This window comes from Podarcis vaucheri (genome assembly GCF_965113315.1).
Source record: "Podarcis vaucheri genome assembly, chromosome: 3".
Taxonomy (NCBI): Eukaryota; Metazoa; Chordata; class Lepidosauria; order Squamata; family Lacertidae; genus Podarcis; species Podarcis vaucheri.
Genome location: NC_138761.1, coordinates 2,843,933 through 2,860,457, shown reverse-complemented (window position 1 = coordinate 2,860,457; position 16,525 = coordinate 2,843,933). Strand labels below are relative to the sequence as shown.

The 16,525-nt window shown below is 48.3% G+C and overlaps 2 long non-coding RNA genes across 7 annotated transcripts in view; one reads left to right on the top strand and one right to left on the bottom strand.

The window, feature by feature from the left end:
* The window catches only part of LOC309529691, a 128,141-nt gene that overhangs the window by 85,257 nt on the left and 26,359 nt on the right, over positions 1-16,525 (top strand). For 4 of the 5 annotated variants that reach the window (XR_014218316.1, XR_014218317.1, XR_014218318.1 and 1 more), the window contains exons 2-3: positions 7,123-7,254; positions 7,975-8,206. This is a non-coding gene — a long non-coding RNA (uncharacterized lncRNA). Of the gene's footprint in view, positions 1-6,256; positions 6,514-7,122; positions 7,255-7,974; positions 8,207-16,525 lie in introns of those variants that run through there. The other variant, XR_014218320.1, reaches the window with a different exon arrangement.
* Positions 1-16,525, bottom strand: part of LOC309529717 — a 61,443-nt gene that overhangs the window by 43,827 nt on the left and 1,091 nt on the right. The window contains exon 3 of one of the 2 annotated variants that reach the window (XR_014218369.1): positions 15,686-15,994. The exons of the other annotated variant lie outside the window; for it this stretch is intronic. This is a non-coding gene — a long non-coding RNA (uncharacterized lncRNA). Of the gene's footprint in view, positions 1-15,685; positions 15,995-16,525 lie in introns of those variants that run through there. 2 annotated transcript variants of the gene reach the window in all.

Below are 16,525 nucleotides of genomic sequence, written 5' to 3'. Positions count from 1 at the left end.
GGAATTTCCAGGACTATTTGCAGCCATGACAAAACTGCATCCTTTCCCCACAAAGTACAGAGTGGGACTGGCATACTCTTCCCAAGCTCCTCCCAAGCTTCCAAAATTGACGTCAGAATGGTGTGGCATCATGGGAAGAACTTAACCCATTAAGTTCCAACCTCAACACAACCATCTCTCTTCTCTTCCCTATCAGCTAGGGGATGAGGATGGTGGAATGGCTCACCTATTACCGCAGAGAAGCTCTTCACTTCGTTCCAGCTCTTCCCACCTGACTTATTCTTTTGAGACGCTGATGAGGACACTCCAGTGGCCAGCGAAGGTCCTAGTACTACAAAGTAAGTTCTCTAAACTGCTCTGTTAAATTCAACTCCTCGGTGGGTCCAACCAGAAAACCCTTATGACCCCTCTTCTCTCCTCTTGCTTGCAAGCAACTTGACACATCAGTAACCTGTGGGGTGTTGACACCTGGAGGTTTAGGCAAAAAGGTTACTTATCTTGTTGTTGACGAGGGAGTTCCCTTCATTCCTTCCAATTCTTGGGGTCCTGAGGCTTAGAATCTCAACTAGGACCTTCGCTGGCCACTGGAGTGTCCTCATCAGCATCTCAAAAGAATAGGGCAGGTGGGAAGAGCTGCAACTAAGAGGGATGCTACAGACAAATACATGAGCCATTCCACCATTCTCATCTCCTGGCTGATAAGCAGGAGAACAGTGGGGGTGGTGGGGGTTGTTGTTGTTGTTATTGTTGTTGTTATCATGCAATTAGATTTCTAGATAACCCTTCAGAAAGCATGCTGTTGAGAGCCAGGATGGTGTAGTGGTTAAGAGAGGTGGACTCGTAATCTGGTGAACTGGGTTCGATTCCCTGCTCCCCCACATGCAGCTGCTGGGTGACCTTGGGCCAGTCACACTTCTCTGAAGTCTCTCAGCCCCACTCACCTCACAGAGTGTTTGTTGTGGGGGAGGAAGGGAAAGGAGATTGTTAGCCACTTTGAGGGTCATTAAGGGGAGTGAAAGGTGGGATATCAAGTCCAAGCTGTTCTTCATCTACTTCATCTGAGGACCACAGCTCAGTTAAAAATTCAAAAACTGCCAAATATACATCATATTAACAAACCAAACAAGAACACCCCACACATGTAAAAGGCCATAGATTTTTTCATTAGCACAAGTTCTGGGAGAAGAGGAATTTGCCTGGCACCTAAAGGAGCAGAATGAGACTCTTGGAGAAGAGTATTCCACAAACAGGGAGTGTAGTGAAGTTATAGCTATTAGAAAAATCATTCCTTGGTCAAGTGAAAGAATGTAGCCTTGTGGGTATTTTATCAGCCACAAAGACCCTGGGAAAGGGAGTTGTATATCTTTAAAACCCCAGACTCTTTGGCTCCTTCCCATGAGAGGTTTATGGGGGGAGAGGAGTTCTTGATTAATGAAAGAATTGACACCTGGGTTGGTGGTGTGAATCTCTTCCTCCTTCCCGGAGGCTGTTTGTTGTCAAATTGCTGAGAATTGGGGATCTGGTTAATTTCCACAGGTGGGAGGAAGTTTCTTTGATTAGAGTTCAGTCCTAATACTGACCCAGCTGCAAAAGAGTGTGCTGATCAAATTAAGTCTCTTGATTGGCTCAAAAGTTACGACGCCAAGTCTGAATTTAGGATAAAAGATCAAGGGATGTTGTCTTTGTTGCTCTCTGCCTTTGCTCTGCAACTCGCAAAGATGCCCGGCTGTAACTTCCACCGTTAGCAGTCGTTTCGTCCTTTTGAAATGGAAATCCTCAAACATCTCCATTACGCAACAGCTTGAAAGGACTATTGCCTATTCTAACCAAGTTCCTTTGTGAGTATGTAAAGTTAGTGATAATGTACAACGTTGTTATTTTATGTTTGTAAGACTCAAAAGATGTGCCTGTTGATTTTCAACATGTTTTCTGTTATTCTTTTAGAATAAACCTTTTTAGTAGAATCTGTTGGTATTTGTGCCTTTTCCGAAGGAATAGCTAAATCCAAGCCTTCCGCTGTGCTACGCTTTACCGTGTGAATTTCTGTCTGCATGTCTGTGGATTCAGCTTGCAGAGGGGGGGAATTGCCAGGTTAATGGGACATACCCTTCTCCCAGGGTGGTGTCTCTGGGTTCCCCTGACTAAAGGGAGTGGTGGCAGCCCTACCGGTGTGATTTCGGCCTGTGGTTTTTGAAAAGTAACTCCCTCGCCAACCGCCCAAGAAACCTGGTCTGGCCGGAGAGCAGAGACAGGTGATGGAGGGGTAGGTGGGCGAGTGGAACGTTACTACAGGGAGTCACCACAGAAAAGACCTCTTCTCACAGTGCCGCCCTATAGACCTCTTGAGAAGGGGGCACATGAAGAAGGGCGTCTGATGATGATCTCAGGGTCTAGGTCAGTTCATATGGGGAGAGGCCATCCTTGAGATTCTGTGGTCCTGAGCCCATGAGGAGTGTGAGAGTTGAGTTGGAAGCAGCCTGGAAGCTGGAGACACAGATTCCTGTTTCTTGTGTAGGGGATCCAAAGCTGTGACAAAGTGAAAAGGATGATTTGGGGGGGGGGTGTCAATGTTGTGACCCCATCCATTTTATGCTCAGGCCCTGTCTATGTGTTTTTAAAAAACCTATATCTTCTAAAGACACCAAGGTCTCTTCTCACCTTCAAGGAAACAGAACTCTGGGCAAACACTGAAACTCCTGGGTTTTCTCCATGCTCAACAATTTGGGTGCAGTGTAACAATAGTTTCAAGGAACCTGAAATGTTCTTTTTTGCCCCTTTTCTCCAGCTCCATCCCTGAATCTGTTTGCATGGAAAGGGATATCTTTGACCTTGCTGCTCCCCAATCCCACTCACTGTCCCCCAATATCACCTTCTGATCTGGGCTCATTCCCAAGTTCACTGTGCGAAATCTGGCAGTTGCTTCACCCAACTTTGCTGCCCGTGGGCATCCGATGGAGCAACGCTTGTCCGTTTACTTGAAGGAAGACCAGGTGGGGAAATGGGACTTAGTCCTGTGACCACAGGTTCCCCACCTTGCCTGCTGGGTTTGAACTTCAGGCTCTTGGGAAAGGATGCTGAAGACATCTCATGGGGCCCATCTCTGTGGAGATTCCAAAAGACCAGCAACTGCCTTCTAAACATCACTGGGCAGGACATAGCTCAGACCAACTTCTCACAGCAAGCACCAATCCTTCTCTCACCTCCCCCAAATAAGATATAAAATATCTCTCTGTTGTCCCCTTCTTCCTGTTCCTGGGAGCCAATCTGGGGACTAACCTGCAGCTCCCCCTGCCCCACAAGCCAGAAGGGCCACCAGGAAGGAGTAATGGGAAGTGCAGTCTGCAAATATCTGACAGTCCCAACACTAGCTGCCCCTTGAGTAAAGTGGGGAGGGAACATTGAGGAATGGTCAGCCCGCAGAATAGAGCATGAAGGGAAGGGGAGACATCTCAAGATTATGGATATGGATTTATGGAGGAGCTTGTGGCCTTTCCTTCAATGGAGCTGGGGTGGGGTGGCCATCTGTCACAAATGCTTTAGTTGCATTTCCTGCATTGAAGGGGCTTGAACTGGATGACCCTCAGGGTCCCTCCTCACTCCACAATTTTATGAGTTATCCATGATTGCAGAAGGGTCTAAGATGATGATCTCAGGATCCAGGTCTGTACATATGGGGAGAGGTGGCATTGAGGTAAAGAGGTCCTGAGCCAGTTTGAGAGTTTTGCAGGAAGCAGGTTGGAAGCTAGAGGCACAGAGATGGGCTTGCTGTCTACCAAATCCAAAGCTCTGACTGAGACGGAGGATTTTTTTTGAAGGGTGTGTGTGTTAATGCTTTGAAGTCTTGCATTTTATGCTCAGGCTGTCTATCTGTGTAGATAACACCAGATATCCAAACAACAGCACAGCCTCCGCTGAGCTTCATTCCAAGGAAACTGAATTCTGGGAAAGCACAGAAACGTGTGGCTTTTCCCCCAACTCCGAGATTTGGTTGCTGCGTAACAATAGTTTCAAGGAACCTGAAATATGCTTTTTTGCCCCTTTTCTCCAGCTCCATCCCTGAATCTGTTTGCATGGAAAGGGATGTCTTTGACCTTGCTGCTCCCCACTCCCACCCACTGTCCCCCAATAACACCTTCTGATCTGGGCTCATTCCCAAGTTCACTGTGCTAAATCTGGCAGTTGCTTCACCCAACTTTGCTGCCTGAGGGCATCCGATGGAGCAACGCTTGTCCGTTAACTTGAAGCAAGACCAGGTGGGGAAATGGGACTTAGCCCTGTGACCGCAGGTTCCCCACCTTGCCTGCTGGGTTTGAACTTCAGGCTCTTGGGAAAGGATGCTGAAGACATCTCATGGAGCCCATCTCTGTGGAGATTGCAAAAGACCAGCAACTGACTTGTAAGTGTTACAGGCACAGCCCAGACCAACAGCTCACAACTGGCACTGATACTTCTCTCCTTTCGCCAAAATTAAATATAAAAGCCTTGTCCTCACTTTGGGTGCCCACTTTTTGTGGTTTCCCCCATATATTCACAACAATGCACAGAATTTTAAACCAGTGTCAGCCAGAACTATTGAAATAAAGCACCTTGGAAACAACACAACACACAAACACACACTCACAAATAGACAGCAGGGCAGTGCACATAGAGTGTCCAGGAACAGAGAAGGTCAAGGCTGCTTTTCCCTTGGAAAGATGGATCTGGAGAGCATGGAAGGGCAACAGAATTATTTGGTGCTGGACCGATGGGGTAGAATCCAAGGCCACAGATGTCCAGTTGTGCATGGGAATCCCAGCTCTTGTCCCCTGCAGACCCCACCCATTGCATCCTCAAAATCTATTCCAAGGTATTGGGCATTGTGGGATAATAGCCTCCAGCTTTTGGTGGCGCCTAGGGAGAGGAGAGGATGCAGAACTCAGTTGGTGAAGTTGGGGACAACCTGTTGAGTTGGAGAGGGTGGTGAGCAAGCCCAAAAGGAAATGTTTCCACAAGATTCTCAGGACTGAGCCTGAGAAGAGCCCTGCAGCTGGGTGAGGCCAAAGGAGATTCCAGCTGGGCCCCCAAGCAGGTGTGGTGTTGGGAGATTACCTGGCTCTTGGGCATGGACTGCATGAGAACATCTCCATCAGGGCTGGACTATTCCCCCAAAACATGTTTTGTACCTCAGCTGCAGGTGAGGAGGGCAGGTGAAGAGGCAGCACAGCACGGCCCTGTGAACCCTCGGTGCCCCATGCCTGCCCAGCAGTGATGGGGTCTAGAGTTGGGCTAATGGGAAGTGTTTTGTTCACCCTCTGCACCCAGTCTCTGGTCTTGCCTGCAGAGCACCCGCCCCCCCAGGGAACATCAAACGATGCCATGCCACTGTGAGCAAAGAGCAAGACACAAACCAACAGATTCGCTTTCTGAATTGCTCAACAGTGGAAGGGAGCCTTTCAGAAGGTGCCTGATTCTCCTTTGAAGGACGTTTGATGGGCAGCTGTCAGGGATGCTATAGCTTTGATGCCTTCATTGCAGGGGTTGGACTAGGTGACTCTTGCTGTCCCTTCTGTGAACCTGTGCTTCTTTTTATTTTGCTATAAACAGGTACATATAAATATAGACAACCAACATTACAAAGGAAAATTCCTTAATAGTAATGGAGGAAAAAAAACTACAAAAACTACAAAAAAAAATCAAAGTACATGACACAGAACATAAGCAACTATGGGAAAGATAAAAGAAAAGAAAAATGAAAAAGAAAGAGAAAAGAAAAAGAAAAAGGAAGATGAGCCAAAGCAGGAAAGCTCATCTATTGTACACTTCCGTCAAGGTCACAACAGATCATTGTTCTTATCAATTCCCTCCATCTGCATTCCATAGAATCCCTCATCTTGGTATCAGGGAACATTCCCCTGTGTGGTATCATTCTAAACATAGACAGCTCTTTCTTGCTGAGCCCTTGTCCCCTAGATAATTATTTAAACATCCCCATTCTTCTTTCACCAATTTTTTAGGTTTATCTCTTATTGCATCTGTTAGCTTTGCAAGCTATAGCATCCCTGACAGCTGCCCATCCAACAGCTGCCCATCCAAACAAAACTAGGCTATTTATGTATGCAACGTCATCAGCAAGGGTTATAGTGGCAAAACACTGGAAAGATAAAAATACACCCACTAAAGAGGAATGGGTAGTCAAACTGTGCGAGTACTTGGAAGCTGTGATGCCTGCATTGCAGGGGGATGGACTTGATGATCCTTGGTGTCCCTTCTGTGAACCTATGATTCTGTGGTTTTTGGCTGGTCCTTGGCACATGCCCCTCAGGGCTTGCCACATCCATCCTGCAAACAACGGTTGGCATCCCACAAGATTTCATCAGTCCTCCAGCCACCTATAAGTACGGGGACCTCTCCTTCCCCTGGCAATTGCTCTTCCACTTGGCTTCTGGTACCTCCAGGATTCCCACCAACCTCCAGCCATGAAGATCTTCTGCCTCCTCTCTGTGGCCGTCCTCTTCTTGATGCTGGTGGCTCCAGGTATGGCCTTCTTCTCAGATGCCTCTTCTCTGAGCAGCCCCACAGCTCTCAGCTTTATTCTCAGCCACTTGCTGTGACTCCCAAAGAGGTGGGATCTTGCCCCTCTGTCCTCCTGGAGAATATCCCAAATAGGACTTCAGGTGGACCCTGGGAGAACAGGATGCCGGAGTCGATGGGTCCCCTTTGGCCAGATCCACCAGCCAGTCTCTTCTTATTACCTCATTTATGTGATCCATGGAAGCTCTTGCTTTCAAATCTGTAATAATGTGCTTCAGTAAACTCAGCTTTGCAGTGGACAAAAGAACGGGCCAGTTTCCTGGGCAAGGGGGCTTCTCTCTCCCAGTCTACCAGTGGCCGCCCAGTGAAGCCAGTGACTCTGACGCAGCCCTCCCTACCCCCTTGCCTCAGACCCTGTCCTGGAGGTGCAGGGAGGCAGCAGAAGGGACTGGCTCTCTGCTCCAGCCCTGCATTCTTCCTGCACCAGATTTCCCCAACCTGGTACCCTCTGTGTGTCCAAGCCAGTGGGGCCATGGTGGAAGAAGTTGTGGAAGGTGTAGGAGATCAGTCCTGGGAGACAGAGCCTTCAAAGTCTTCTTTTTCCTCCTGCAGATTTCACCAGAGCCCAACCTAATTGCCTTCCAAGATGTCGACGGCAGAGAGGGATACTGCAACTTTTTAGGTGCCGCCCGCCCCTAAGGTTGCTATTTCGGTGTACTCGTCAAGTGGTGTGTTGCCGTAGAGGTGAGTCAAATCTTAATTTTCCTTGAAAATAAGTCAGGTGGTGTCTCATGATCCCACATACATGAGACTCATTGCTCTTTCCCCACCCCACCCCCCACATCCCTCTCTTAATCTTTATAGCCACTGTGAGGGGGAACAATATTAGTGTGCACACTGGGGGGTGACAACCCTTTCCTTGCTGCCGCTATGAAAGCTCTCTGGCCCCTCAGCCACAACTCCCCTTAGCCTCCCTTGGTTCAAAGAACAGCTCTTCCTGGTGTGAGAGGGTGGGGGCTCAGTCGCTGACCCTCCTCAAATAGCAAAGGCAACCTGTGTGAAACGTCCTTGTGAAGGTGGTTATTGAATCATAGAATTGTAGAGTTGGAAGGAACAGAGTTCAGTGCACAGCAACACAATGTTCTCCTCAAATGTGTCCTCTCCTGGGGTTGCTCTTCACATAAAGAAGAAGGAAAAAGAATCTCATTGGGGGGGAAAGTGTGTATGGCAGCCAAGCCCTGTTCAAATCCCCCCAAGTGCATACAAGAAATGCCCAGAGGTCTCTCCTGCAATCATAGAATAGAAATGTAGCATTGGGAGGGACCTAAGGGGTCATCTAGTCCAACCCCCTGCAAAACAGACCCTCTGTGTGCAGTTTGAACTCTGACAACAGTTGGAGTCACTGGTCTGGGTTTTCAGAACCACCACCAGCACCCATATTAACACTGTTTCCTCTTCTCACAGGGGGCGGGTAACTCTGCAGATCTCCGGTGCAAGACCTCTGGTGAAAGGAAGACCACCCTGCTCTCCTCTGATGTGCACCTGCCTCGACTGCACCCCCATCTCTACTGGGGAAGAAACCGCTTTGCATGATGCTGCTGAAGGCGATGCTGGGAAGGAGTCAAGAGGGAGCCATCCTGTCTGCCTGTCTACTCATGAGTAAGCCCCACAGTGGCCAGTGGGGCCTGACTCCTTAGTAAGTGTGCTCGGGATTGGAGCTAGAATTTGGTTTGCCTGCAAAAATGCTTTAGCTTCTTCTTTTTAATAAATGCAAGCATTGGAAACCTTTGTGTTGGTTCATGTTGTGAAAACGTGTGCTGGGTTGAGGATATATTTTTTTATCAGGCTCTCAGACCCCCCCCTCTCTCTCTCTCTCTTCCATTCTTCCATTCGGTGATGCCATCAAGGCTTTGTGGTTCTTTTCCAAACATGGCTTTGCACAAGGGCAATTCTCACATTGTAGGCCCCCACCTCTCCCTGGGGTCTACCTGCCCCTCCTCCTGCCCCTTTCTCTGTCTCTCCCCTCCAACTGACCTGCTTCCTTGGGCAGCTGCACAGAGAAGGATGTCTCACAAACAGGAATTGAGCAGAGCTGAAAAAGCTAGGGGACATTCGCTGCAACATTTCTCTCTCCGATGAATATAGGGACGTTCTATTGAATAATAATAATAATAATAATATTCACCCATATGACTGGTTGCCCCAGCCTCCCTGGCTCAACTATATATATAAAAACATCGCAACACATTAAGCATTTATAAACTTCCCAATACAGGAATTGCCTTCAGGCAGCTCACTCTCAAACTCCACACCCTCCAACATTTCTCTGATGGAAATGGGAACGTCCTTAGGAAATGTGGGACATTCTGAGATCAAATCAGCAATTGGGTGAGCTTCTGTAAGTCCAGGACTGTTCCTGGAACATGGGGATGCTTGGACGCTTGGAGGGGCATGGAGGAAGAAGAAGGGGGCGATGAAGGAGAAGCGGGGAATGGAGCGTGCTGTGGAGAGGACCGGCCCAAGACCTTTGAGCCCCTGAGGCAAACCAGAAAATGGAAAGTAGGTAGGAGTTAAAATATACATTATTATCAAGGGGGAGGATATCAGCAACGCCTCCAAGTCGCCAAGATGCATTTCTTTGAGGCTGAATCTGATGCCCCTGTGGATCCTGCCGCCTGAGGTGGGCACCGCCCGTTGCCTCATGAGTGGGCTGGCCCAGCATGTTGATCTCTGTCCTTCATGGCAGGGAAGGTAGAGATGGGGAGGGTGGGAAGCAGAGCTGGGAGGAAAGATAGGCAATGGGTGGGGGGCAGCTTGGCCCACACAGCGAGGTTTCCCCCAGGCTTCTAGGCAAGGCATGCATACCCCCCCAACAGTTCTCCAGTTAAAAGAAGGGTGTCCTTTTCCATCATCATCATCATGATGTATATTATTTATAACCCACCCATTGGGCTGGGTTGCTCCAGCCACTCTGGGCGGCTTCCAAGATGTAGAAAACCATGATGCTCCTCTCCTCTTGCTTGCAAGCGAGTTGGCATCCTGCTCCACATCCGCAACCTGTGAGGTGTTGACACCTGGAGGCTTAGGCAAAAAGGTTGCTCACCTCATTGTGGACCAGGGAGTTCCCTGCACCCCTTCCAATTCTTGGGGTTCTGAACCAACAGAGGGTTAGAATCTAACAGAGGAGTTTGCTGAGCTGGTGAGACAACTTTCTTTGTAAGACTAGGACCTTCGCTGGCCACTGGAGTGTCCTCATCAGCATCTCAAAGGAATAAGGCAGGTGGGAAGAGCTGCAACTAAGAGGGATCCTGCAGGCTAATAGGTGAGCCACTGCACCATCCTCATCCCCTGGCTGATAAGCAGAAGAATGGTGTTGTTGTTGTTGTTGTTGTTGTTGTTGTTGTTAACAATTAGATTTCTATACAACCCTTCATCTGAGGACCGCAGCACAGTTCAAAATACTAAAATATAAAAATACAGACCACATTAACAAAGTAAACAATAACACCCCAAACATAGTTTAAAAGACAATAGACTTTTTCATTAGCCGAAGGTTTGGGAGAAGAGGAATGTATTTCCCTGGTGCCTAAATGAGCAGAATTATCCTATGATATCCTATGAAGAAGGGATTCTGATGATGATCTCAGGGTCCGGGTCAGTTCATATGGGGAGATGCTGTCCTTGAGATTTTGTGGTCCTGAGCCCATGAGGTGTGTGAGAGATGAGTTGGAAGCAGCCTGGAAGCTGGAGACACAGGACTTCTCTCAGATGCCTTCTAAAGGGTGTAACATTTCTTAACTCCTTGACTCGGAGGTCACATATCTGCATCCCCTCCAACTTTTCTCCGATGAACAGAGAGACATGCTAAGGAAAAGAGCAAAGTTCTACCCTGATGGTGGGACCTCTCCTGCTTGCTAGTGAAATGGCCCCCGATCCACATCAGCAAACTGCAGGGTGTGGACCTCAGGGGCCTTGGTTTCACGGTCCTCATATTCTTAAGGAATCCTCGTGTGTACTAATTGGAACCTTTCTCCAGCTCCCAATCAGTGGGGATGAACAGGGTTGTAGGTGGGCTCATCATAACACCAAGGGATCAATCCCAATATCCTCTACAAGGCAATCCTTCTACGGTGGAAAATAAATATCTGTTTAGGGCATTGCCCGAAAGAAAGTGGGTGACACCTGACCCACAGGGACCTGTCTGACAAGGGTGTGATAGTGATGTCCACCCAGTCTCACACCTACCCACATTCATCCTGCATTGGTTTTGAAAGTCTCCGCAGGGCTCCTTCCATATGGAGTTTTGACCTCAATGTCTTGCTCCTCAGCTCCTCCTGACGTGTCCTTTGAGCCACCCAACCTCTGCCTTTCACCTTCCACATCCAAGTCATGAAAAGAGGAGGCACAGCATGCGTAGCCCAGAATAGAATCAGAGATCTGAAAGGTACAACCCAAAAATGCTCTTGAGTGGAGCTCCACTCACCTTCAAGGAAACAGAACTCTGGGCAAACACTGAAGCCCCTGGGTTTTCTCCACGCTCAGCAATTTGGGTGGAGTGTAACGATATTTTCAAGGCGCCACCAAAATCTGGAGGCAGTTATCCCACATTGCCCAATATTTTGGAAAGGATTTTGAGGATGCAATGGGGTGGGGTCTGCAGGGGAGAAGATCTGGGATTACCACCCACAAGTGGACATCTGTGGCCTTGGAAACAACCCCATCAGTGCCGCAGCAAACTATTCTGTTGCCCTTCCATGCACTTGAACATTCAAGCACCAAATGATTCTGTTGCCCTTCCATGCTCTCCAGATCCATCTTTCCCAGGCAAAGGCAGCCTTAAGCTTCTCTTTCCCTGGACACTCTTTGTGCATTGCCCTGCTGTCTATTTGTGAGTGGGTGGGTGTGTGTTGTGCTGCTTTTATGGTATTTGTGTTGTTTTCAAGGTGCTTTATTTCAATAGTTCTGGCTGACACATGGTTTAAAATTCTGTGCATTGTTGTGAATATATGGGGAAAACTACAAAAAGTGGGCACCCAAAGTGAGGACAAGGCTTTTCCATTTAATTTTGCAGAAAGGGGAGAAGTATCAGTGCCAGTCATGAGCTGTTGGTGTGGGCTGTTCCTGCAACGTTTAGCAGGCAGTTGCTGGTCTTTTGCAATCTCCACAGAGATGGGCCCCAGGAGATGTCTTCAGCATCCTTTCCCAAGAGCCTGAAGTTCAAACCCAGCAGGCAAGGTGGGGAACCTGTGGTCACAGGGCTAAGTCCCATTTCCCCACCTGGTCTTCCTTCAAGTTAACGGACAAGCATTGCTCCATCGGATGCCCTCAGGCAGCAAAGTTGGGTGAAGCAACTGCCAGATTTAGCACAGTGAACTTGGGAATGATCCCAGATCAGAAGGTCATATTGGGGGACAGTTGGTGGGAGTGGGGAGCAGCAAGGTCAATGACATCCCTTTCCATGCAAACAGATTCAGGGATGGAGCTGGAGAAAAGGGGCAAATAACAAATGTGAGGATTCCTTTAAAATATTATTACACTGCACCCAAATTGTTGAGCATAGAGGAAACCCAGGGGCTTCAGTGTTTGCCCAGAGTTCTGTTTCCTTGAAGGTGAGCAGAGACTTTGGTGTCTTTAGAAGATATAGGTTTTTTAAAAACACATAGAGAGAGCCTGAGCATAAAATGGATGGGGTCACAACATTGACACCCCCCCCAAATCATCCTTTTCACTTTGTCACAGCTTTGGATCCCCTACACAAGAAATAGGAATCTGTGTCTCCAGCTTCCAGGCTGCTTCCAACTCAACTCTCACACTCCACATGGGCTCAGGACCACAGAATCTCAAGGACGGCCTCTCCCCATATGAACTGACCTAGACCCTGAGATCATCATCAGACGCCCTTCTTCATGTGCCCCCTTCTCAAGAGGACTATGGGGCAGCACTGCAAGAAGAAGTTTTTTCTGTGGTGGCTCCCTGTTTGTGGAATACTCTTCCCTGGGAGTCTCATTCTGCTCCTTTAGGTGCCAGGCAAATTCCTCTTCTCCCAGGACTTGTGCTAATGAAAAAATCTATGGTCTTTTACATGTGTGGAGTGTTCTTGTTTGGTTTGTTAATATGATGTGTATTTTGCAGTTTTTGAATTTTTAACTGAGCTGTGGTCCTCAGATGAAGTAGATGAAAAACAGCTTGGACTTGATACCCCACATTTCACTCCCCTTAATGAGCCTCAAAGCAGCTAACAATCTCCTTTCCCTTCCTCCCCCACAACAAACACTCTGTGAGGTGAGTGGGGCTGAGAGACTTCAGAGAAGTGTGACTGGCCCAAGGTCACACAGCAGCTGCATGTGGAGGAGCAGGGAATCGAACCCAGTTCACCAGATTACAAGTCCACCGCTCTTAACCACTACACCATGCTGGCTCTCAACAGCATGCTGGCTGAAGGGTTATCTAGAAATCTAATTACATGATAACAACAACAATAGCAACAACAACCCCCCCCACTGTTCTCCTGCTTATCAGCCAGGAGATGAGAATGGTGGAATGGCTCATGTATTTGTCTGTAGCATCCCTCTTAGTTGCAGCTCTTCCCACCTGCCCTATTCTTTTGAGATGCTGATGAGGACACTCCAGTGGCCAGCGAAGGTCCTAGTCGAGATTCTAAGCCTCAGGACCCCAAGAATTGGAAGGAATGAAGGGAACACCCTGGTCAACAACAAGATGAGTAACCTTGAGCCAGTGTGGTGTAGTGGTTAAGAGTGGTAGTCACGTAATCTGGGAAACCGGGTTCGTGTCTCCGCTCCTCCACATGCAGCTGCTGGGTGACCTTGGGCCAGTGACACTTCTTTGAAGTCTCTCAGCCCCACTCACCTCACAGAGTGTTTGCTGTGGGGGAGGAAGGGAAAGGAGAATGTTAGCCGCTTTGAGACTCCTGAAGGAGAGTGAAAGGCGGGATATCAAATCCAAACTCTTCTTCTTCTTCTTTTTGCCTAAACCTCCAGGTGTCAACACCCCACAGGTTACTGATGTGCCAAGTTGCTTGCAAGCAAGAGGAGAGTAGAGGGGTTATAAGGGTTTTCTGGTTGGACCCACGGAGGCGTTGAATTTAACAGAGGAGTTTAGAAAACTTTCTTTGTAGTACTAGGACCTTCGCTGGCCACTGGAGTGTCCTCATCAGCGTCTCAAAAGAATAAGTCAGGTGGGAAGAGCTGGAACGAAGTGAAGAGCTCCTCTGCGGTAATAGGTGAGCCATTCCACCATCCTCATCCCCTAGCTGATAGGGAAGAGAGGAGTGATTGTCGTTGTTGTTGTAGTCGTGTGTGGGCCTCCTGTATTCCTTCTGTTTCTAGCAGGTTGTGAAAATGCGATAATCCACCTGCTCTGAAGGCAGAGTGTGAGCAGGGAAACCATGTCCCAGAGTGTGCAGGATCCCTAGACCCCCCAAACATGGGTGTAGCCAGGATTAATGTGTGCAGGGGTGGGGTCAAGACTTTGTTGGAAGGAAAGAACTTTTGTTAGGGGGCAGTCAGTTAGGTATTTCTATTCTTTTCCTTGATCTGGGGTGGGGGAACCGCCCCCTGTCCCCACTGGCTATGCCCATGCCTACAAGTGTCCCTATTTTCCAGGGACAGTCCTGCCTTTACAGAAACCATTCCAGTTTCTCAATTGATCCCAGAAATGTAGCTTGTTTCTTCTTGCATGTCCACCAGAGGAATGTTGGAGGCTATGAAGTTATGTGACCTCTGAGCCAAGGAGATAAGAAATATCACACCCTTTAGAAGGCATCTGAAGGCAGTCCTGTATAGGGGTGTTGTTTTTTTAAAAAAAGATATTTGCTCTTTTATTGTGTTTTTTCATATGTTGGAAGCTACCCAGAGTGGCTGGAGCTACCCAGTGCAAAGGTTGGGCTATAAATAATTTGATGGTGATGATGTTGATGATGGAACAGGACACCCCTCTTTTCAATGGAGAACTGTTGGGGGGTATGCATGCCTTGCCTAGAAGCCTCGGGGAAACCTCGCTGTGTGGGCCAAGCTGCCCCCCACCATCGCCTTCCTTCCCCCCAGCTCTGCTTCCCACCCTCCCCGTCTCTACCTTTCCTGCCACGCAGGACAGTGATCAACATGCTGGGCCAGCCCACTCATGAGGCAACGGGCGGTGCCCACCTCAGGTAGCGGGATCCACAGGGGAATCAGATTCAGCCTCAAAGAAATGCATCTTGGTGACTTGGAGGCGTTGCTGATATCCTCCCCCTTGATCCTAATGTAGATTTCAACTCAACCCTTCTTCCCTGTGTAGGGGCTGGGTTGGGGGCTGGAAAGCACCATTTTGTGGTTTGCCTCAGAGGCTCAAATGTCTTGGGCTGGTCCTGTCCACAAGGCTCTCCCTTCCCCCTTCTCCTTCATCACCCCCTTCTTCTTCCTCCATGCCGCTCCAACCCTCCAAGTGTCCCCATCTTCCAGGGACAGTCCTGGATTTAAAGAAGCTGTCCAAGTTGAACTGACTTGATATAAGAATGTCCCACTTTTCCTAACGGCGTCCCCTTTTCCATCAGAGAAATTTTGGAGGGTGTGGAGTTATGTGACCCCTGAGCCATCGTAAGGCAGTCCTGTGTAGGGAGGTTCTTTAATGTGTTATGATGTTTTTGTATATATATTTGAGCCACACAGAGTGGCTGGGGAAACCTAGTCAGATGGGTGGAGTATTATTATTATTATTATTATTATTATTATTATTATTACTACTACTACTACTACTACTACTACTACTACTACTATTGAATAGAATGTCCCTATTTTCATTGGAGAAATGTTGCGGGGTATGTCTCCTAGCTTTTCCAGCTCTGCTCAATTCCTGTTTCTGAAACATCCTTCTCTGTGCAGGTGCCCAAGGAAGCAGGACAGTTGGAGGGGAGAGACAGAGAAAGGGGCAGGAGGAGGGGCAGGGAGACCCCAGGGAGAGGTGGGGGCTACAATTTGAGAAATGCCCTTCTGCAAAGCCATGTTTGGAAAAGAACCACAAAGCCCAGATGGCATCACCGAATGGAAGAGAGAGAGAGAGAGAGAGAGAGAGAGAGAGAGAGAGAGGGAACGAAAGGGTCTGAGAACCTGATAAAAAAAAAATACCCTCAACCCAGCACACGTTTTCACAACATGAACCAACACAGAGGTTTCCAATGCTTGCATTTATTAAAAAGAAGAAGCTAAAGCATTTTTGCAGGCAAACCAAATCCAAGCTCCAATCCTGAGCCCACTTACTAAGGAGTCATGGCCCACTGGCCACAGAGGGCTTACTCCTGAGTAGACAGGCAGACAGGACGGCTCCCTCTTGACTCCTTCCCAGCATCGCCTTCAGCAGCATCAAGCAAAGCGGTTTCTTCCCCAGCAGAGATGGGGGTGCAGTCGAGGCAGCTGCACATCAGAGGAGAGCAGGGTGGTCTTCCTTTACCAGAGGTCCTCTACTGGAGATCTGCAGAGTTACCCGCCCCCTGTGAGAAGAGGAAACACTCTTAAAATGGGTGTTCATGGTGGTTCAGAAAACCCAAACCAGTGACTCCAACTGGGAGGCAGAAGAGCTGCTGTTGTCAGAGTTCTAATTGCACACAGAGGGTCTGTTTTGCCGAGGGTTGGACTAGATGACCCCTTAGGTCCCTCCCAACGCTACATTTCTATTCTATGATAGTAGGAGAGACCTCTGAGCATTTCATATATGCACTTGGTTGAATTTGAGAGCGGCTTTGCTACCACGCAGACATTTTTTCTAATGTGGTTCATTTTCCTTCTTCTTTTTGCAAACAACAACCCCAGAAGAGGACATATTTGAGAAGATCATTGTTTGTGCGCTGGTGTGCATTTAACCCTTTCCCTCCCAGCCATTGGAATTTCTCTTCCAACTCTACAATTCTGTGATTCAATAATCTCCTGCACAAGGATGTTTCACACAGGTTGGCTTTGCTATTTGAGGAGCGTCAGCGACTGAGCCCCCACCCTCTCATGCCATGAAGAGCTGTTCTTTGAGC